Source organism: Cricetulus griseus, chromosome 2, assembly GCF_003668045.3.
Source record: "Cricetulus griseus strain 17A/GY chromosome 2, alternate assembly CriGri-PICRH-1.0, whole genome shotgun sequence".
Classification (NCBI taxonomy): domain Eukaryota; kingdom Metazoa; phylum Chordata; class Mammalia; order Rodentia; family Cricetidae; genus Cricetulus; species Cricetulus griseus.
The window spans coordinates 400,477,477-400,499,190 of NC_048595.1; the positions used below are offsets into that span (position 1 = coordinate 400,477,477).

A 21,714-nucleotide genomic window follows, 5' to 3' on the forward strand; every position below is an offset into this window, starting at 1 on the left:
GCAGACACATATATTTAACCTGATTCCAACATTACACAATGTATATAAGTTTTAAATGGTAGCCCAAAAATATATCTTCTATTTTTATGTAACAGTTAAAATTATATTTACTAGACTAGACTGAAGTAGTAAAAGTTTTGAAAATTATTTTGATAGATTCATTGTCAACAAAACTTAATTCCTGTCTACATAGCATATCATTAAGAAAATGAGAAGTCTTTGTGAGTTTGAGGCCAGCCTGTTCTACAGAGCTAGTTCCAGGACAGCCAGGACTGTCACACAGAAAAACCCTGTCACAAAAAACTTTTTAAAAAAAGAAAGAAAATGATAAGTCAAAATGGGGGTCTAGATCAGTTGGACAATGCTTGTGTGTTGATTGTGAACTAGACAGGATCTAAAGCCCCTTAAGAGATAACCCTCCAGCATAACCATGAGTGGTTGTGTAGATTGCATTACCCTCTGGGCATATGTTCTAATTTCATTCTGTTGTTAGACAAACACTATGACCAAAAGCAACATGAGAAAGGAAAATGTTGCAGTTTTTAGGGTATACCCATCACTGAGGAAAGTCAAGAGGAAGCATGAAGGGATGATGTTTGCTAACTTGACCCCAGGATCCGTGCTTATCTAGTTTCCTTATATGGCCCAGAATCACCTGCTTATGAAACGATGCTGCCCACCACGGTCTGGCCCCTACTATATGGATTAACTGTCAAGACAATCTCCCACAAACAAGCCAATGTTAGGTCACTCTAGGCTATGTCAACTTGAGAGTTTTAAAGTTAACCATGGCAGCATACCTGTGAGAGATTGTCTTGTTAAGTAAATTGAGGGGAAAGATCCACCTTAATATGTAACATCATTTCCAGAGTTTCGGTCCTGGACTATATAAAAAGCAAGAAGTACTAACACCCTCCCCTCTTACTTCCTGCAGATGGGTACAATGTGGTCCCCTGCCTCAAGCTCCTCCCTATTGTTTTTGTCGGTGTATTTTACCACATTGATAAGAAAAGTAAGACACCCTGCCTAGCATGCACAAGGCCTTGGGTTCAATCCCAGAACTACATTAAATAAAAGTTCACTTAGTTTTCAAAACTTTGACAGTTATTCGTGTCTGCTCCACTCCCCAGCTATTCAGATGCAGATGTGAATAACTACTTTACAACCCTTTGCTGTTGATTCTGATTAATTTCATGCAGTAGTTTATTGCACCCCCCCAAAAAAAAACCACCAGGTAAACAGAATGGATATTTTTCCTTCTATAAGTAATCCATTCCCTGCTTTTTTCCTGGGGAAAGCCACACATTGTTCTTTGATATTGTGAAAGGATTTCTTGTGCCAACTGTCTGTGGATATGGTATCCATAGGCTTGCAGAAGGGAGAGATGGGTCAGTCATCTTTCAGGGGTTGTTGAGAAATCAGGGCTGTGTTCATATTTCTGGGGGGGGGCGTAGTAGTCAGTAGAGAAGGAATCATATGGTTTACTTGCAGTGCTTGTATTGTAAGACATCTACTGCCCACAAGTATTTCATTCTGCTCAGCTTCCCTTTCCTGGCCCGTTGGATAGAATGAGTAGCCTTTTCTAGAGGCTTTCTTTTGTTTGGGGAGCTAATTCCGGATCCTGGGGTTCACTACTCATGGACTAGGAGATAAAAAAAAATGAAGAAAGAAATAGTGAACTAACTTCTATAAGCTTTTCAGAATATTAAAGTCCCTGTCTAATTTGCCTTACTTTATCACTACTCAGAGCCTTCTGTTATCTATTTTGTAGATTTTGCCTAGGGTATTTAGGTATTGATTTAAAAAAAAGTATGGGAGAAGGAGTAGGGAAATAGCTCAGTGGGCAAAAATGCTTACCACCCGGAATGAGGATCTAAGTCTAGCCAATTGGTGAGCTCTGTGTTAGATTAAAAACAAGGTGGAAAACAATAGAGGGAAACACCCACAACTGCTTCTGGCTTCCACACATGTTCCCACATATGAATACACATATGGACATGTATAGCCTCATGCACCACACACATATACATACAGGAGGAAGAAATGTGGCAGAGTGTGCTTACTCCATCTTATCTGGAACTAGAACCCCTAACCACTTGGTTTTCATCCTTAGCTACTAGAAAGATGAGGTAACCATCTACTGAGATGACGAGGACAGTGGATAAATAGGATGGCACATAGTGCCCATTATGTTCAGCTTTTGTTTGTTGAGTTTAAAATATCTACAGGTAATAATCAAACAATTAGCAATATTGACTAGGTAATTATACAAGCTTAGCATTTAGGAAAGATAACTGGGCTGGTGATGTGAATTTGAGTGCACTATAATACACAGAATGTCCTTGCAGCTGTGATGTTGAAGCTGTGGGAGAAATAAAAGGGCAAACAAATGCAACTGAGAAGCAGGAAGCAGTAGGATGGGAGCGAAACCAAAAGTCTGTAATGTCACAGGACCCAATGGAAGAAAGGGGTTTCAAGCAAAAAGAGGTTATTACCTGTGTGAAATGCAGCTAATTTGTAAGCTGAATATAGAATATAGAATGGAATTTCACAATGTAGAATGAGAAAACCTGAAGATGGAGGATTTATTTCAGCTGAGAGTTTCAGAGGTACTGGTTCATCATGGCAGGATAGCATGGCAGTGTAGAGTAGGTCACTGCCACAGCAGCCAAGAGGCAGGAAGGCTGTGTGTTTAGGAAGGGATCAGAGCAAGACCTGTCCCCCAAAGACCTGCTTCCAGTGGCTTCTTACAACAAGGTCCCCACCTCCCACAGGTACCACCATTTCTTTTCCTTTTTTCTTCTCTTACACAATATATCTCAACTGCAGCCTCCCCTCCCTTCCCTCCTCCCAGCTCTCCCCACCTCATCCCTCCCCCAGATCCACTACTGCTCCTCCATTTCCTTTGAGAAAAGAGCCAGCGTCACATGGATGTCAACCAAACACAGACTGGGCACAAACCCTCATATCAATCCAGTAGGAGGAAAAGGGTCTCTGGAGCAGGCAAAAGAGTCAGAGACAATCCCTGCTCCTGCTATTAGGAGTCCCACAAGACAAGCTAACAACCATAATATATATGCAGAGGGCCTATTGCAGACCCATGCAGGCTCCATGACTGCAGCTTCAGTCTCTGTGAGACCCTATGAGCCCTGCTTAGTTATTCCATCGGCTGGACTCTTCTGGTGTCTTTGACCCCTCTGGTTTCTCCTCTCTGCAGGGTCACCTGAACTCCAATGAGAGGGATAGCTTCCACCATTTCTGACTTTTCACTACCTCTCATACCAAGATTTATGGATCTATTAAGGGTTGAGCTTATGGATTAGGTCAGTGGACTTTTGGTGCAGAGAAGAGAATGAATATGAAAGTAGTTGGCTGGGGGAAGAAACGAGAAGTTTTTATGTAGTTAGTTTTAGATGAAAGAAATGACAGTAAAAGGTTCTGAGGAATGATCTGGTAATTGTTTTTTTAAAATCATTGTGTTGTGGGGAGAAATGAGAAATGTCAGATGATTCCTGGAGTAGATGAGTGCTACGGTTTGAGTGCTTGTGTTCCTGGGATGTTTGTGTTGGAGTTTAAGCCCAAGTTTAAGTCTTAAGAGGAGGAGTCTGAAGGAGGCGAAACAGGTGTAGTGACGTGGTGCTCATGAGTAGATTGTGGCCTTCATTAAAGAGGCTGAGGGAGCATGTTAGCTTGCATGCTCTGTGTCCCATACGGAAACAGCATGACGGCACTACATATGAGGAACAGACAGCCGTCTCATGCTGAACCTGCAAGTGCATTGAGCTTGGATTTCAGAGCCTCTAAAGCTGAAGGAAGTAAGTTGCCCAAGTCAAGGTACTGTATACTATGGAAGCCTCAAGACTAATAGAAAAAGGTGAAGATGTTTGTGATGTGGTGGTTAGTCCATTAAGTCTCTTCACTTCTTTGTGGCATACAAAGCAGGCTGTCTTTGTGTGTGGTGTTCAAAGTTTGAGGAAGTAAATGAAGGTTGGAGATATTTAGGAGGACTGAGAAGGGAATTGACTGTGGCAATGCACTAAGGCCAGCCAGAGTTTGTCATAATGAAAAGTGATGCCAGTTAAAGACACTTACTTATCCAGGGTAATCTGTTGGCAGAAAGCAGTGAATCCAGGTCTACTCCTTTATCCTTTCAAGTTTCTCTTTTATCCAATTTTATACTACCCTTCATTGTCCTATTGCTCTGGAAGATATGCTTGAACAAAGTACAGAAAGTGTGATACTGAAGGAGACACAAGACAGAAGTTGTAAGCATGTGCACTAACCAAATGGATCCACTTTAACGTGTGAGGGAAACACAGTGCCCTCTGCTGAAAATGGATTGTTCTCTCAGATTCCTTTCTTTTTGCAATCAGATGCTGGTACATTTTAGCCTTTGCTGAAATATGAACACTGAAAGAGAATCAATGCGTAATTTCCAGTCTAATTCCAAAGCATGAGGAATTGTATAGTACCTAACAGGCACACAATCCATTAAGCCATTGATTGCATTTAAGAGTAAAACTTAAAAATTGTATCTATATCATCCTTTTCAAGCTAAGATGTTAAGGCACGGGACATTTAATCATGTTTGTCAACTTGGTGACCGGCCTGTAGGTTGGGCTTACAAGACATTTCCAGGAAAGTGTTCACTGAGGGAAGAAAGTGTTCCGCTGGAATGGGCGGCAGCTTTCAGGGATTGCTCAGATAACACAGGAGGTTCAAGAAAAAGCAGGGCTGTTTTGTCTGCACATCTCACCTTGTTGGTCCTGAGTGCACCTGCCCTGTTGGGTCACTGTTCCTGCTGTCCTCCACTGTAATCAGAAGCAGCTTTTCAACTTCACCATGTGATAGACCAGAATCTCTCCTGGAACCCTCCAAGCCTTCAGTGCCAGACTGGGAGTGTGGAGGCGCCCAGGCCCATGAGCTAAGCAGGTTGTGGCTTTTCAGCCACTCCAGTATGTGGACAGTCATGCTTAGGCTACATACCCCATACTGTTTCAACCAATCTTACAGAGCCCTTTTCATAATACACATTATTTCTATCTGTTCTTCAGAGAACACTGAGTAGTACAGGATGTAGATTCTAACTAAGTCCTCTGGACGAAGGTTACTTTAACACAGAGTTGTTAGTTATTTTGGCTTATAAGTCCAACAGAAAAGTTCAGACTCTAAATCAGAACAGTTCTTAACCTGTGGGTCATGGCCCCTTTGGGGTTGAATGACTTTCATAGGGGTTGCCTAATACCATTGGAAAACACAGATATTTACATTATGATCCATAACAGCAAGATTATGGTTATGAAGAGCTATGAAAATAATTTTATGTTTGGGGTCATCACAACCTGAGGAGCTGTATTAAAGAGTCGAAGCATTAGGAAGGATGAGAACCACCCTTTAAATCATCGTTAACTGAAAACACTGGGGAAAGCTAAGGATAAATGCTTTTTGCTTTCTCCATTTCTTCAAAGCAATAATAGGTCAAGAGCTTTGGGGGATGAGGTAAGCAGTAGAAATCCTTGGGCTAACACTAACTGTTGTAAGAGGATCAATCCTAAAAACCACACTCTCCTCTCCATGCCTATCCAAGTTTACTAATTACCTTAAAATCTGAACATCTTCATTTCAATGGCCTACAGCTACACCATCCACACATGTCACTATTTTAACATATGCACAGTAGAGCCATGTATGTGTCAGCCAGCTCTCTGGATTCTTGTGGTTGTCAAAGAAGCCATAAAGGTCATCAGAAGACTGGATTCAGATATTTTTGTAACCATTCATTTTATATTGGTAATTCTATATAGATGTGCTAGTCCAAAGAATTGTGGTTTTAGCATAGATATAAGATACATGTTTTGAAATGACGCTAGGTTTATGTATGTCTGTGTCCATCTCTGGTGTGTGTGTGTGTGTGTGTGTGTGTGTGTGTGTGTGTGTGTGTGTGTGTGATCCTCATGGAAAAACTGCCATTATCTTTATGGGATCAGTAGTGCCTACTTTTGAGAGCCCACAGTTTAGTGTACTGTTGACATTTCCTTTCAGAAGGAGGGTGCCACACCACCAGTAATCTGGTTCCTCTCAGACATATGTATGAAATCTTACTCTTAAATGTGTCCTCAGAGTCTCAGAAAGGTGTTATGTACATACATCCATAAGGATGACTTGGGGAAGGGGGTTCTATCTATGTGGCTATGGGGACCTCATCATCCATGATAGGTGAAGGTTTCGAGTGTGGCTGCTTTGGAGTTGCCCATGCTCATATCCTCTCATCCATGCTGTGTACAAGTCCAGTAAACTTATTAGTTCTCCTGGGTGGACTGTGGTGAAATCATATTTCGGATTGTCATTCCTACCTTAAGTGGAAGGGATAGATGCTATTCATATCTGCTTCTGGGGATGAATTTTCAAGTGCATGTGTGTGTGTGTGTGTGTGTGTGTGTGTGTGTGTGTGTGTGTGTGTGTGTGTGTTGGTGTGTGTCTCTCTGTGTGTATATATGTCTCTCTGTGTGTGTGTATGTGCCTGTAGTGCTAGAGAGAGGGGAGACAGACAGACAGACAGACAGACAGACAGACAGGAAGAGAGAGGGAGAGACATGAGCTTTTCAGGACATTTATTTCTCTACTTCAACCTGACGCTGAATTTCCTAATTCAAGATTGTACTTCACTGTGAGTTTCCTAACTTGAGATTATGCTTACTATTTTTTTTTTTTTTTTTAGTTTTTCGAGACAGGTTTTCTCTGTATTGTTTTGGAGCTTATCCTGGCACTCGCTCTGTAGACCAGGCTGGCCTCAAACTCACAGAGATCCGCCTGCCTCTGCCTCACGAGTGCTGGGATTAAAGGCAAGCGCCACCAATGCCCGGCCGTTTACTAATTTTTGTTCATTATTCAGGATGAGGTCTGGCCCATGGGAGACACTGAATAACTATTTGTTGCTAAGATATGGAAATTGATAAACAAATACTATTTTACTTATATAAGCATATTTATAGGATGTGTACTATAAGTGCTAAAAAAGTTTGAGCATGGGGCCCTGAAGATTTGTAATACATTTTCAGTGTAGTTAAAAGTATTATTTCTTTCCTCTCTGACCTATCCTTTCAAATCTGCCTTCACATCCAGTGAGACTATAGAGGCTGCAAACATTTCTGGGATTGGGATTAGGAGGGGCTGAGTTAGAATGTATTCTCAATGGGATTAATGGGCTATCTATGTATTCATGTGACTGACATTCACTTCCTATACAGCTATGCTGTCCTGGTGTAGAAATAGCTTCCAGAGTTCAGTCTGCTTAGCATGAACACCTACCTGCGGTGACATCAGTAACAAGGCCAGAATCTATGTCACAATGTGAAAGCCTCCTATGGTGTGTGGAACTGGGGGAACTTTAGTAATAGAGAACAAACAAGGGAGAAAGCTGTAGTATGGGCGAGTGGGCTATGGATGAGGCTGTCACACATCAAATGTGTAAATTACAAACTGAGAGACACAAAGGGTATGGTCTTCTAGTAAGACTACACTCAGAAGAATATATTTACTCTAATGGCATAGATATTTCTTAGTTTCCTTTGCTGCTGTGGTGATAAAAACCCTAACAACAGCAATTTAGGGAAAGATGGGTTTGTTTCACACTTCCAGGTAATAGTCCAGAACTATTAGGAAGTTAACGTAGCAGAAATTTGAAGCATCTAGTCACATCACACCCACAGCCAAGAACGAGGAGCACATGCACGCATGATCGCCAGTGTGGGCTCACTCTCCCCATTTTATTCAGTCCAGGGCCTAGCCCTAGGGAATGTTGCCACCCATAATGGGCTTTGTTTTCCCGTATCAACAAATGTAATCAAGACAATCCCATGAGCTAACCTTATGTAGAACATTTCCCACTGACATCCCCCAAACAAGATTCTAGATTGTGTCAAGGTGATAATTAAAACTAACAATCAAAAACTATAGAAAAATTCAACAAGGAGGTAACTAAGATGATATTCATATGAACTTTCTTCTTCACCCATCTTTATAAAAAATGGGATATGATATTTTTCTCTGACTAAATATAGTCTTTTTTCTTTTAATATTTTAGTCTTTTTAAATAGTCATTTGTAATATTTTTGACTCTTTTTGTGGCAGCTTTGCATCATGTGTGTACTAGAAAGGGTTCTCTAGAGGAACAGAATGGATAAAATGAATCTCTGTATGGATGTATGAATCTATCTATCTATTTATCTATCTATCTATCCATCCATCCATCTAATCTTTATCTAGAAAGGGGATTTATGAGAAGGGCTTACAGGCTGTGGTCCGGATAGTTCAACAATGACTGTGTAGCAACAGAAGAATCCAGTAGTTGCTTAGTCTGAGACTGGATTTCTCAGCTGGTCTTCAGTATATATTGCAATCCCAAAGAACTTAGGTTCTAATGCCAGTGAAGGAATGAACTTAGCAGTGAGGGAAAGAGCAAGCAGCCAAAGAGAGCAAGCTTTCTTCTTCCATGCCCATTATATAGGCTGCCAGCAGAAAGTATGGCCCAGATTATAGGTGTATCTTCCCACCTCAAAGATCCGGATTGAAAGTGGGACTTCCCTTTTTTAAAGGTTTAATTTTTAAAAATGCATCATAGGTATACTGAACCATTTGGGTTTTAGTTAGTTCCAAATGTAGTCAAGTTGACAACCAAGAATAGCCACCACAATGCACCTAAATAGCTCAGTTCTTTTTCCCCTATCATTTATGTCTAGAAACTATACTCAAGATTACTGCTCTGATTTGTATCACCAAAAGTGACAGGCAGTCTTTTGAAGCATGCATTTTCTTTTAAATATGTCACTTCTATATACTCTGGTTGGATTTCAAGAAGCAGGTTCTGTTACTTTTAGATGTGACAGCAACATTGTGGTCATCTTAAAAGCCCTTAATAAAGATACATAATAAAAATATTTACAAACCAAGTGATGTATCTAGGATTTGTTCCAAAATCCTAATGGTGGAGGTGTGGATGAGATATGGATGAGGTAGTTTCCACCAAAGATCTGGAACATAGTTAATGCATACTATAATGTAGTTAATGGGCACATGAATTTTCTATGTGTATGTTTGGGTTCATGTGTGTGCAGGAGAAAGTGTGTGTGTTGGTGAATGTTTATGTACATGTGAAGGTAAGAAAAACATCAGGTGTGCTTCCTCGGGTGCTATTTACCAGTTTTCTTTTTCTTTTTTGAGACGGATCTCTCACTGGCCTGAGACTCACTAAGGAGGCTATGCTGGCTTGGTATGACACCTCAGGGATGTCCCTGTTCCCCAGTTCTGGGATTACAAGTGACACCATTATGTCTGGCTTTTGTTTATATGGATTTTGAAGACTGAACTCAGTCCTCATGCTTTCTTTTTTATTTTGTTTTTTAAAAAATTAAATTAGAAACAAGCTTACTTTACATGTCAATCCCAGTTCCATCTCCCTCCCCTCCTCCCTGCTCCCCACCAACCCTCTATCCCATCCCCTTTCTGCGCCCCATGGAGGGTGAGGCCTTCCATGAGGGATCTTCAAAGTCTGTCATATCATTTGGAGCAGGGCCTAGACCCCCCTCCCCCAATGTGTCTAGGCTGAGAGAATATCCCTCTATATGGAATGGGCTTTCAAAGTCCATTTGTATACTAGGGATAAACACTGATCTATTACCAAAGGACCCATAGATTGTCAAGGCCTCCTCACTGACACCCATATTCAGTGGTTCTGGATCACTCCTATGCTGGTTTCCCAGCTATCAGTCTGAGGTCCATGAGGTCCCCCTTGTTCAGGTCAGCTGTTTCTGTAGGTTTCACCAGCCTAGTCTTGACCCCTTTGCTCATCACTCGTCCCTCTCTGCAACTACATTCCAGGAGTTCAGTTCAGTGTTTAGCTGAGGGTATCTGCTTCTGCTTCCACCAGCTACTGGATGAAGGCTCTAGGGTGACATATAAGGTAGTCATCAATCTCATTATCAGAGAAGGGCATTTAAGGTAGCCTCTCCACTATTGCTTAGATTGTTAGTTGGTGTCATCCTTGAAGATCTCTGGACATTTCCCTAGTGCCAGATTTCTCTTTAAACCTATAATGTCTCCCTCTATTATGGTATCTCTTTTCCTGCTCTCCTCTATTCTTCCCCTGACTCAACCTTCCTGATCCTTCATGTCCTCCTCACCCCTCCTCTTCTCCCCTTCTCTTTTTCCTACCTTCCTCTCCCCTCCCCTCATGCTCCCAATTTGCTCAGGAGATCTTGTCCCTTTCCCTTCTCCAGGGGACCATGTATGTCTCTCTTAGGGTCCTCCTTGTTTCCTAGCTTCTCTGGAGGTATGGATTGTAGGGTGGTAATCCTTACTCTATGTCTAAAATCCATATATGAGTGACATACCATGTTTGTCTTTTTTGTGACTGGGTTACCTCACTCAGAATGGTTTCTTCTGGATCCATCCATTTTCCTGCAAATTTCAAGATTCCATTGTTTTTTTCCTCTGAGTAGTACTCCATTGTGTAAATGCACCACAGTTTCATTATCCATTCTTCAGTTGAGGGGCAGCTAGTTGCTTCCAGGTTCTGGCTATTACAAACAACGCTGCTATGGACATGGTTTAACAGATGTCCTTGTTATATGAATGTGCATCCTTTGGGTATTTGCCTAAGAGTGGAAATGCTGGATCTTGAGGTAGACTGATTTCCATTTTCATGAGGAGTCGCCATACTGATTTCCAAAATGGCTATATGAGTTGGCACTCCCACCAGCAGTGGAGGAGTGTTCCCCTTTCTCCACATCCTCTCCAGCATAAACAGTCATTGGTGTTCTTGATTTTAGCCATTCTGACAAGAGTAAGATGGTATCTCAGAGTTGTTTTGATTTGCATTTCCCTGATGGCTAAGGACTTTGAACACTTTCTTAAGTATCTTTCATCCATTTTAGATTCCTCTATTGAGAATTCTCTACTTAGTTCTGTATCCCACTCTTTAATTGGATCATTTGGTGTTTTGGTGACTAGCTTCTTGAGTTTGTATATTTTTGAAATCAGCCCTCTGTCATATGTGGGGTTGGTGAATATCTTTTCCCATTCTGTGGGCTATCATTTTGTCTTGTTGACTGTGTCCCTTGCCTTAAAGAAGCTTCTCAGTTTCAGGAGGTCCCACTTATTAATTGTTGTTCTCAGTGTCTGTGCTACTGGTATTATGTTCAGGAAGTAGTCTCCTGTACCAACTCGTTCGAGGATACTTCCCACTTTCTCTTTTAAGAGGTTCAGTGGCTGAATTTATATTGAAGTCTTTGATCCATTTGGACTTAAGTTTTGTGCATATATAGATAATGGATCTATCTGCAGTCTTCTACACGCCAGCATCCAGTTATGCCAGCATCATTTGTTGAATATGCTTTCTTTTTTCCATTGTATAATTTTAGCTTGTCAAAACTCAGGTGTTTGGAGGTGTGTGGGTTAATATCCTGATCTTCAATTTGATTCCATTGGTCTACCTGTCTATTTTTGTGCTAATACCAAGCTTTTTTCGGGACTATAGCTTTATAATAGAGCTTGAAGTCAGGGATGGTGATGCCTCAGGACATTCCTCTATTGTACAGAGTTGTTTTGACTATCCTGGGTTTTTTGTTTTTCCAAATAAAGTTGAAAATGGTTCTTTCATGGTCTGTGAAGAATTGTGCTGGGATTTTGATGGGGATTGCATTGAATATGTAGATTGCTTTTGGCAAGATTGACATTTTTACTACGTTGATCGTACCTATCCAAGAGCATGGGAGATCTTTCCATTTTCTGGTATCTTCTTTAATTTTTTTTCTTTAAAGATTCAAAGTTCTTGCTATACAGGTCTTTCACTTGTTTGGTTAGCATTACCCCAAGACATTTTATGTTGTTTGTGACTATTGTAAAGGGTGATGTTTCTCTAATTTCTTTCTCAGCCCATTTATCTTCTGTATATAGTAGGACTATTGTTTTTTTTTTAGTTAATTTTGTATCCTGCCACTTTGCTGAAGGTGTTTATCAGCTGTAGGAGTTCCCTGGTAGAGTTTTTCGGGTCACTTATGTAGACTATCATATCATCTGCAAATAGTGAAAGTTTGACTTCTTCCTTTCCAATTTGTATCTCCTTGATCTCCTTTTGCTGTCTTATTGTTCTAGCTAGAACTTCAAGTACATTATTGAAGAGATATGGAGAGAGTAGGCAGCCTTGTCTTGTTCTTGATTTTAGAGGAATTACGTTGAGTTTCTCTCCATTTAGTTTGATGTTTGCTGTATATTGCTTTTATGTTTAGATTATGTTCCTGTTATCCCTGATCTTTCCAAGGGGTACTGGATTTTGTCAAAGGCTTTTTCAGCATCTAGTGAGATGATCATGTGTTTTTTTCTTTTTCAGTTTGTTTATATGGTGGATTACACTGATGGATTTTCATATGTTGATGAAGCCTGCTTGATCATGATGATTTTTCTGATGTATTCTTGGTTTCAATTTGCCAGTATTTTATTGAGAATTTTTGCATCAATGTTCATAAGGGAGATTGATCTGTATTTCTCTTTGTTAGTTGTGTCTTTGTGTGGCTTGGGTACCAAGGTTATTGAAGCCTCGTAAAAGGAGTTTGTCAATGACCCTTCTGTTTCTATTGTGTGGAATACTTTGAGGAGAATTGGTATTAGCTGTTCTTTAAGTTTCTGGTAGAATTCTGCACTGAAGCCATCTGGCCCTGGGCTTTTTTTGGTTGTGAGACTTTGGATGACTGCTTCTATTTCATTAGGGACTATAGATCTATTTAAATTGCTTATCTGTTCTTGATTTAATTTTGATAAGTGATATATACCCAGAAAATTTTCCATTTCCTTTAGATTTTTGAATTTTGTGGAGTAAAGGTTTTCAAAGTATGACCTGATGATTCTCTGGATTTCTGCAGTGTCCTTTGGTATGTCCCCTTTTCATTTCTGATTTTATTAATTTGCATGTCCACTCTCTGCCATATGGTAAGTTTGGATAAAGGTTTGTCTATCTTGTTGATTTTTCTTGAAGAAACAACTCTTTGTTACATTGATTCTTTGTATTGTTTTCCTAGTTTTTACTTTATTGATTTCAGCCCTCAATTTGATAATTTCCTGGCATGTACTCCTCCAGGGTGAATTTGCTTCCTTTTGTTCTAGAGCTTTCAGTTGTGCTGTTAATTCTCTAGTGTGACTTCTCCAGTTTCTTCATGTGGGCACTTAGTGCTATAAACTTTACTCTTAGCACTGCTTTCAAAGTGTCCCATAAATTTGGGTATGCTGTGTCTTCATTCTCATTGAATTCTAGGAAATCTTTAATTTCCTTTTTTATTTATTCCTTAACCCACGAATGGTGCAATTGCACATTGTTCAATTTCCATTAGGTTGTAGGATTTCTGCAATTTGTGGTGTTGTTGAATTCTAACTGTAAAGCACAGTGGTCTGATAAGATACAGGAGGTTATTCCAATGTTTTTGTACCTGTTGAGGTTTGTTATTTTGCCAAGTATGTGGTTGATTTTAGAGAAGGCTCCATGTGGTGCTGAAAAGAATGTATACTCTTTTGTGTTTGGATGGGATGCTCTATAGATGTCTGTTAAAGCCAATTGGGTTGTAACTTCTACTACTTCCTTTGTTTCTTGTTAAGTTTCTGTCTGGTTGTCCTGTCTAGTGGTGAGAGTAGGGTGTTGAAGTCTCCCACTTAAGTGTGTGAGGTTTTATGTGTGATCTGAGTTTTAGTAATGTTGCTTTTATGAACATGGATGCCTTTATATTTGGGGCATACATGTTCAGAATTGAGACTTCATCTTGATGGATTTCTCCTGTGATGAATATGAAGTGACCACCTTCATCTCTTTTGGTTGGTTTTAGTTTAAAGTCTAATTTGTTAGATATTACGATTGCTACCCCCTGCTTGTTTCTTGGGTCCATTTGATTGGAAATTCTTTTCCTAACCCTTAACTCTGAGGTACTGTCTGTCTTTGAATTTGAGGTGTGTTTCTTGTATGCAGCAGAAGGATGAATTCTGTCTTCATATCCATTCTGTTAGCCTGTGTCTTTTGATAGGAGAGTTAAGACCATTAATATTGAGGGATATTAATGACCATTGATTGTTCATTCTTGTTTGTTTTGGATTTGGTGGTGGTGGTAGAATTGTGTGTGGATTTCCACCACTTTTTCTTTTGGTTGTTGGTAAAGTATGATTATCTATTGCCTACATTTTTCTGGTTGTAGTTAACTTCCTTGGATGGCAGTTTTCCTTCCAGAACTTTCTGTAGGGCTGGATTAGTGGATATGTATTGTTTAAGTCTGGTTTTGTCATGGAATATCTTGTTTTCTCAATCTATACTGATTCAAAGCTTTTCTGGGTATAGTAGTCTGGGTTGTCATCCGTGGTCTCTTAGTGTAGGTAGAATATCTATCCAGGACCTTCTGGCTTTCAGAGTTTTCATGGAAAAGTTAGGTGTAATTCTCATAGGTTTGCCTTTATATGTTTCTTGGCCTTTTTCCTTTGCTGCTCTTAATATTCTTTCTTTATTCTGTATGTTTGGGGTTTTGATTATTAAGTGGCAAGGGGACATTTTGTGGTCCACTCTATTTGGTGTTCTGTAAGCTTCTTGTACTTCATTGGTATGTCTTTCTTTAGGTTGAGAAATTTTTCTTCTATGACTTTGTTTAATATGTTTTCTGCACCTTTAATGTGGGTTTCTTCACCTTCTTCTTCTTCTTCTTCTTCTTCTTCTTCTTCTTCTTCTTCTTCTTCTTCTTCTTCCTCCTCCTCCTCCTCCTCCTCCTCCTCCTCCTCCTCCTCCTCCTTCTTCTTCTTCTTCTTCTTCTTTTTCTTTTCCGGCTTCACCTTCTTCTATACCTATTATTCTTAGGTTTGGTCTCTTCATGGTGTCCCATATTTCCTGGATATTTTGTGTTAGGGATTTTTTTTGGACTTAAGATTTTCTTTGGTCATGAATCTATTTCTCCTAGTGTATCTTCAATGCCTAAGAGTCTCTCTTCCATCTCATGTACTCTGTTGGTTTTGCTTGCATCTGTAATTCCTGATCGTTTACCCAGCTTTCCTTCCTTCCTTCCTTCCTTCCTTCCTTCCTTCCTTCCTTCCTTCCTTCTTTCCTTCCTTCCTTCTTTCCTTCCTTCCTTCCTTGTTTTAGATTTTATTTATTTATCATGTATACAACATTCTGCTTCCATGAATATCTGAACACAAAAGGAGGGCACCAGATCGCATTACAGATGGCTGTCAGCCATTATGTGGTTGCTGGGAATTGAACTCAGGACCTCTGGAAGAGCAGCCAGAGCACTTACCCTCTGAACCATCTCTCCAGTTCCGCTTACCCAGTTTTTCTATTTCCAGCATTCTCTCAGTTTGTGTTTTCTTTATTGTCTCTATTTCAGTTTTTATGTCTTGAACTGTTTGAATTGTTCCTTCATCTGTTTGATTGTTTTTTTTTCTTGGCTTTCCTTGCTTTCTTTAAGAGATCTGTTGATTTTGTGTGTGTGTGTGTGTGTGTGTGTGTGTGTGTGTGTGTGTGTGTGTGTGTTGGCTTGTTTTTATTCTATTTCTTTAAGGGATTTTCTCATATCCTCTTTGAGCACTTGTATCATTTTCATGAAGTTGCTTTTAAGGTCATTCTCTTCTGCTTCGTCTGCATTGGGATGTTCAGGTCTTGCTGGTGTAAAGTCCCTAGTTTCTGGTGGTGTCACATTGGTTTTTCTGTTGTTGAATGTGTTTTTATACTGTCTTCTTCCCATCCCTTCTTCCAGTGGGTGCAGGAGGAGTTTCTTTGTCTCCTGGTGAGTACAGGTCCAAGGTCCCCTTCAGGTGGGTACAAGCTGGTCCAATACTCTGATGATTCTCCTCTTCCAATGGGTGGAGGTGGGACTAGTACTGGGGCTTTAGCAGTCTCTGGGTGGGCTGGACCCCTGGTATGGAATCCCCAGTGCACAGTCCCCCAGACCTCAGGAGGCTGGCTGGAAACAGGCCCAAGCTTACCTTGTCCTATGTGCAGAGAAAGGGACTTGGATACTGACAGTCTCTGGGTGGGCTGGACCGCCAGGATGGGATCCCCAGAGTGCAGTCCCCAGCCTTCAGGTGGCTCTGAGCAGGAACCCTTGCTTTCTTTTTTTAATAACATAATTTTTTATTGATTCTTTGGGAATTTCACACCATGCACCCCAAACCTATTTACTTCCCAATCCCTCCATATTAGTCCCTGCAGTGCCCCCTGCAAAGAAAACCCAGAAAAAATAATTAAAAACAAAACAAACAAAAAACACCTAACTCCATATTTCCTACCTCTTCAACATCTCTTCATCCATCCTAGTGACATTGGGAGCTTCAGTGTGTCACAGTTTACCCTTTTGTACAGTCAGTCACACTGACAAATGTTCATTGCAATAAGTCATTTATCTTGTTCAAGGCCTCTGGCCTCTGGCACACCATCACCACTGGATTCTCATGAAAACCCCTCTCAGATATTCCCGAGTCATGGAGATCCTGCAGTTATCATTCAGCAGGACCAGTCCCTTCACATGTCTTTGTGTTTGAGTGTTCAGAATTCTCTATTATAAAAAGCATTAAGGTATTCAGTTTGGCTGTCAAACTCATTGGACAGAACTGGGTACTTGCTGTGGGTTTTCTGCTGTTTGCCAGTGTGGACCTCTTTGTGCTATCTCAATGAGCCCGTCTTTATCCCCTTTCCATCTCAGTTACCTATTCTCCATCTTTTCCATGGTCCAATGTTTCTCCCATCCACCCTTCAGCCATAAGGGTAGGGTGGGCAAAAGGCTTCTGGTCTGTGAACCTCTCCCATTAGGATTATGAGGAAGTAGCACCAATAGAAGGGAGAACTCTTAGCTGGTAGGATGGAACAGAGTCATGTTCCATGTCCCTTCCCCAACCTTCAACAACAATTGCATGAATCTACCAAGACATAAAGCAGACAAGCTGAGTAAACATGTCTTAAGGAAATATGACATTCTACTATTTCATTTCCACAGAATATCACAATAGCCAAGTTCCAATTTAGAAGAATCCATGAACAGTTGATATCAACCATAACAGACTGCATTAAAGGCCCCTGCAAGTGATCCCAACAGTTTTTTGGATGAACTCTATAAGATTCCAAGATTTTGAAATATTTGCCACTAAAGGAACTTGGAAGCTTATTTTCAGTAAGATTTTGGGGAGAATAACCCAGAAAAATAGTTTGGGGGATAACATCCATGAATCTTCAGGTATACAGGCATACAGAAAAGGCTGGTTTTCTCTTCTTTCTGAATAGAATTTGATGTTCTGACAATGAGCATTTGGCTCTGGCATCTGATTGGTTTATGGATTTGGTTCTTTGGATTCATAATGATAAGAGTCTCTTCCTCCTTGGGTGTTTCTCTTCACTGTGTGAGTGACTACAATTTGAATTCTGATCAACATTAGATTTTCTCCATAAATCAGATTTAGCCATCCTTCTTTCTTTGACTTGTAGGCACATGTAAGACTTTTCATGTTTTTTTTTTTTGCAAAATTCAATGTAATATTTGATTCAGTTGTTGAGGAGGTTAAAGAGTAAATTGTTCTGCTTCATGTGTTCATGGTCCAGGGCTTCTCTTCATTGAAATTTATAGAAGATGATGCAGACTCTTATGTCCACAGTATTGGATGAGCTGTGAGACAACCAGTCAGGAGACTGCATTTTGGAGTTTAACCTATGTTTCCTACTAATTCAAGACTGATAGCAAGATCATATCACAGGGGAGGTATGTTTTCTGTGGTTCTAGTATGATGGTCATTTGTATCTTCATCGTAAAATGGTTTTAAAAAATTGCTTCATCCATTTGGAGAATATCTGCCAATGGCATGGTACCTCAAACAGGAACTTTTGTGAATCTTGAGTTAAGTAAAAATTGGTTTCTATAAACACACCGTCCTCACTGTCACTTTCCTCAGAAGCTGGACATTCCGCCAAGTCAGTTGAAAGGTCAGTATTTAGGGGGACATCATTGGTCCAGTCATAAGAAATCCAAGGTAAATGAAAATCAGCTAAACCAGCAGTATTTGCTGAGTTCCTGAAACAGAATGCTTATGTGAATTGGCTTCTTGGAACCAAACATGGCATTGTTTACCCTTTTTGATATCATCTGTAATTTTAAATCCAAAAGAATTACCATATCATTCTATTCTGTACCTTGTAGACCAAGGTAAAAGGCAGGTGCATTTGTTGGTCCTGGAATTGTCTAGTGAGTAATGAGCTTTGTTGTGGCTTTTTCTTTTGGAAAGGAACATGTTGTAAAAGAACTTTGTCAAAGGAACTACTTTCTTCACTGTCTTCTACTTTTTCACATTCTGATCTGGAACTTGGAAGCATGTTTGGGAAGTACATTTGGCTTAGAGACCACAGTGACAAAAGGTCTAGGGAACAAGAGGAGGGATTTGCATTACAAACCACAGTCAATTTCACAAAAATATTTTTCATCAAAAAGTAATAAAACTCTTGTTTGTTCATTATGGTTCTTTGGTGTCAGAATGGATACACTTAAGAAGGGGCTTTGATTTATCCTGGGCATTGGTCATTGCATAAGATTGTGCTATAATTCTGGGAAGGCCTGTCATTTTTATCTCCAGTGTTTTTGGACAAAAGTGCACAAGAAGGTCATCCATTTCTTTCTCTGGGAACTGGGTGAGAATGTGACTCAATTAGAGATTATTCCAAGTTTCCAGTGATGCTATACTTTCTTGCCTTTCAATGCCCTTTGGTTCTATCATGACCTTGCTACTATTTGAAACCTTCATTGTTGGTGTCTTTACTCAGTCGAGAAGAAGAAAATCTCTCTGGTAATTGTTTTTTTAAGTTAGCATGTATAGTATCAACTTTTGGAGACCTAAAATTCATTTTTATATGTTTTAGATAAAGCCTATGACTATAATCTTCTGAAATAGCCCTTTGGGGTTGAGAATTACACTTCTGTAAGGATATGTTCATATCTCTGGTATCTGATTCAGTTTTATCTCAGTTGCTTTAGAAACTAAATGCATACTTAACTTATTTTTTAATTCATGTGTAAGCTGTTTTAAAAGAGGTGTGCGAAGCAGTATGACATATACTTTTGATGATGTGTCAGGACTCTCTGGCAAAGGAGATGCCTTTAAATCATCAGGCTTGTAGGCTCTTACATTCCCCAGTTCACCAGAAAGGACTTGGTTTTGGATCTTATTTTTAACAGGGGATTCAAGTATTATTTCTTTTCTATATGTCTCTTCTGACTGAGGTATATGCTGTGCATGAACAATGGCTTCTCTAGATAGTTTCTTCTTTAGCTGATAGTCTCTGCAATGCAGAAATTCCAAGTCTTAGTTTTATGTCATTGAATTCTATTTTCTCAGACAATTTGGGATGAAGCAAATCTGGTAACAAAGGAGAGAATTTAGTCAGCACTAAGTCTTGTTCATCTTTAAGTTCCTGCAGCTTTGTTTCTTGATACTTATGAGTTATGATCTTTGCTATTTGCATTCCAGCTTTTTCCATCTCCTGACATATGTTGTTTTTCATTTTGTAGACTAATTGAAACATCTCCAGTAATTGGCTGTATGTAAATGCCTCCTTCAGAATCTGATGATTTCTGGAAATATCCCAAGGAAACAGAGGATCTTGTTAACATTGGTAAATATTCTTCCTTGATCGTGGCATTCACAGTAAGGATAGTTTGGGGTGACAGCAGTGGATGCCTTAGTCAACTTCTTAGTTAACTTTACACCTTGCTCACTTTGAACCTTCAACCTTTTCTCCTTACTCTCTAGTTTTCCTCTGAAGGTCACTCAAATTCAGCATAGGTAAAATGGGTGATTTCTTTGTCTTCCAATATATATCCTTGGGTTGCATTATACTGTTTACATCCACATGCTTTTCTTCATCTTCCTTTTTTTCTATGGCACGTGTTCTTTCAGTAATTTTATCTCACTGTAAACTTCTCTATCAGATATCTGTACACCTGAAAATTTATTGAGTTGCAATTATGAGATGGACGATGCTACAATTGTATATGCCAGATCCACAGTTTTTTTTTCCCTCTGCAACTCTTTGATGCTGAGTGTATGTGATCGTGGTAATTTCTTTACCCTATGATCTATTGATTTGGTGATCTCTTTGTCTTTCACATATTTTATTAGTTTATTCTTTTCCTCTTCATGTGTTGGTTCTTTTCTGTTGCTTAGCACATAACCTGATGACTCCATGCATGCTCTTTTGTCTGACTCTGATACATTTTTAATCTTTGGTGGTAGAAAAGAAATTTCTGTTTCTCCTAGTATATTTTCCTCTTCACTCACTCTAGTGTCTGACTTTAGGAAAGATGGAAAAGGCAAGGAATCTGTTTCCTTTAAAACCATCATTGTTGGTTCACTTTTTGCCTTGCTCAGGTTCTTTCCTTTGCACTTTAATATTTAATATTCAAAGGTGGCATGTAGTCATTAAAATGTGCAGGTGGGGATATTCTTGCTCTCAAAGTTATTCTATCTTTGCTGTCTTTATCTGTTACACTGACCCTTTGCCTCATCATATAACTTTTGTGTATCAGCTTTACTTATTACATTAGGTAGGGTAATGCCTTCCTTTGAACCTGAATGTGTGAGTTTCCCTGTTCTTATGGCATGATGCCATAAGAAACTCATCCTGTAGAGGAGACAGTCCATGGTGAGGAACAGAAGGCGTGGAAGTATCATTCTTTGTTGCAAAAACATTAGACTCTCCTGGTTTTCCCTGTTTCTATCCTGTCTTTCCTTAATTGCTTCCTCTTCCTGGAAATACTGTTCCCATTAACACTCAACACATGAGGAGGTACAGATATCTTTGCCTTTAAAACTAGGCCACTGGAGTGTGTGGAACCATCAATGGCTGATGTTTTTACTTCTTTCTGTGCTGGATGTTGTTTCTTCTTTTTTGCACATTTAGCAATTTGCTTTGTGGATGCTATTTTCCCTATAGGCATTGATGCAGAAGCATAACTTTTTTTTTACTTTATTTTTTATTTGAATTAGAAACAAGATTGTTTTACATGTCCAATCCCAGTTCCCACTCCCTCCCCTCTTCCTGTACTAATACCCACTAATACCCTACCTATCACATATCCTTTCTGCTCCCCAGGGAGGGTGAGGCCTTACAAAGGTGGTCACCAGAGTCTATCTTATCCTTTGGGATAGCGCCTAGGCCTACCCCCGTGTGTCTTGGCTCAAGGAGTATCCCTCTATGTGAAATGGGCTCCCGAAGCATCACTTTTTGTTACAACCACATTAGGGTGTCTTGCTCTTTCCTGTTTCTGTCCTGTGTATTTATTACTACTTCACCCATGAGACTTTTTCTTGCTCAGGGTACTATGTTTATTCACACTGGACACGTGGGAAGGTGCAGTTGCCTTGAAAATTGGGTCATTGGAGTGTATCAAACCATCATTTGCTGATGTTTGTACTTCCTCTTATTCCCATGGTAGATGCAGTTTTCTTTTCTTCCCATGGTTAGAAATGGCCTACAGGCAATGATTCTTGTGGCATAGAATGTGGCACATGGCTTTGCATTACTTCTGTTTCAACTATCTCTACTTTATCTAAATTAGAGGCATCTGAAGAAGTGATGACCAGATTATTTGGTATTCTGATAAGTAGTTTTGAGTTATTTGTATATTTGTAGATCAGCCCTCTGTCAGATAATTCAATTAAAAT

The 21,714-nt window shown here is 39.8% G+C and overlaps 1 pseudogene; it reads right to left on the reverse strand.

The window, feature by feature from the left end:
- Positions 1-20,738: 20,738 nt before the first annotated feature.
- LOC118237850 lies at positions 20,739-21,663 on the reverse strand (annotated as a pseudogene).
- Between the last annotated feature and the right edge of the window lie 51 nt (positions 21,664-21,714).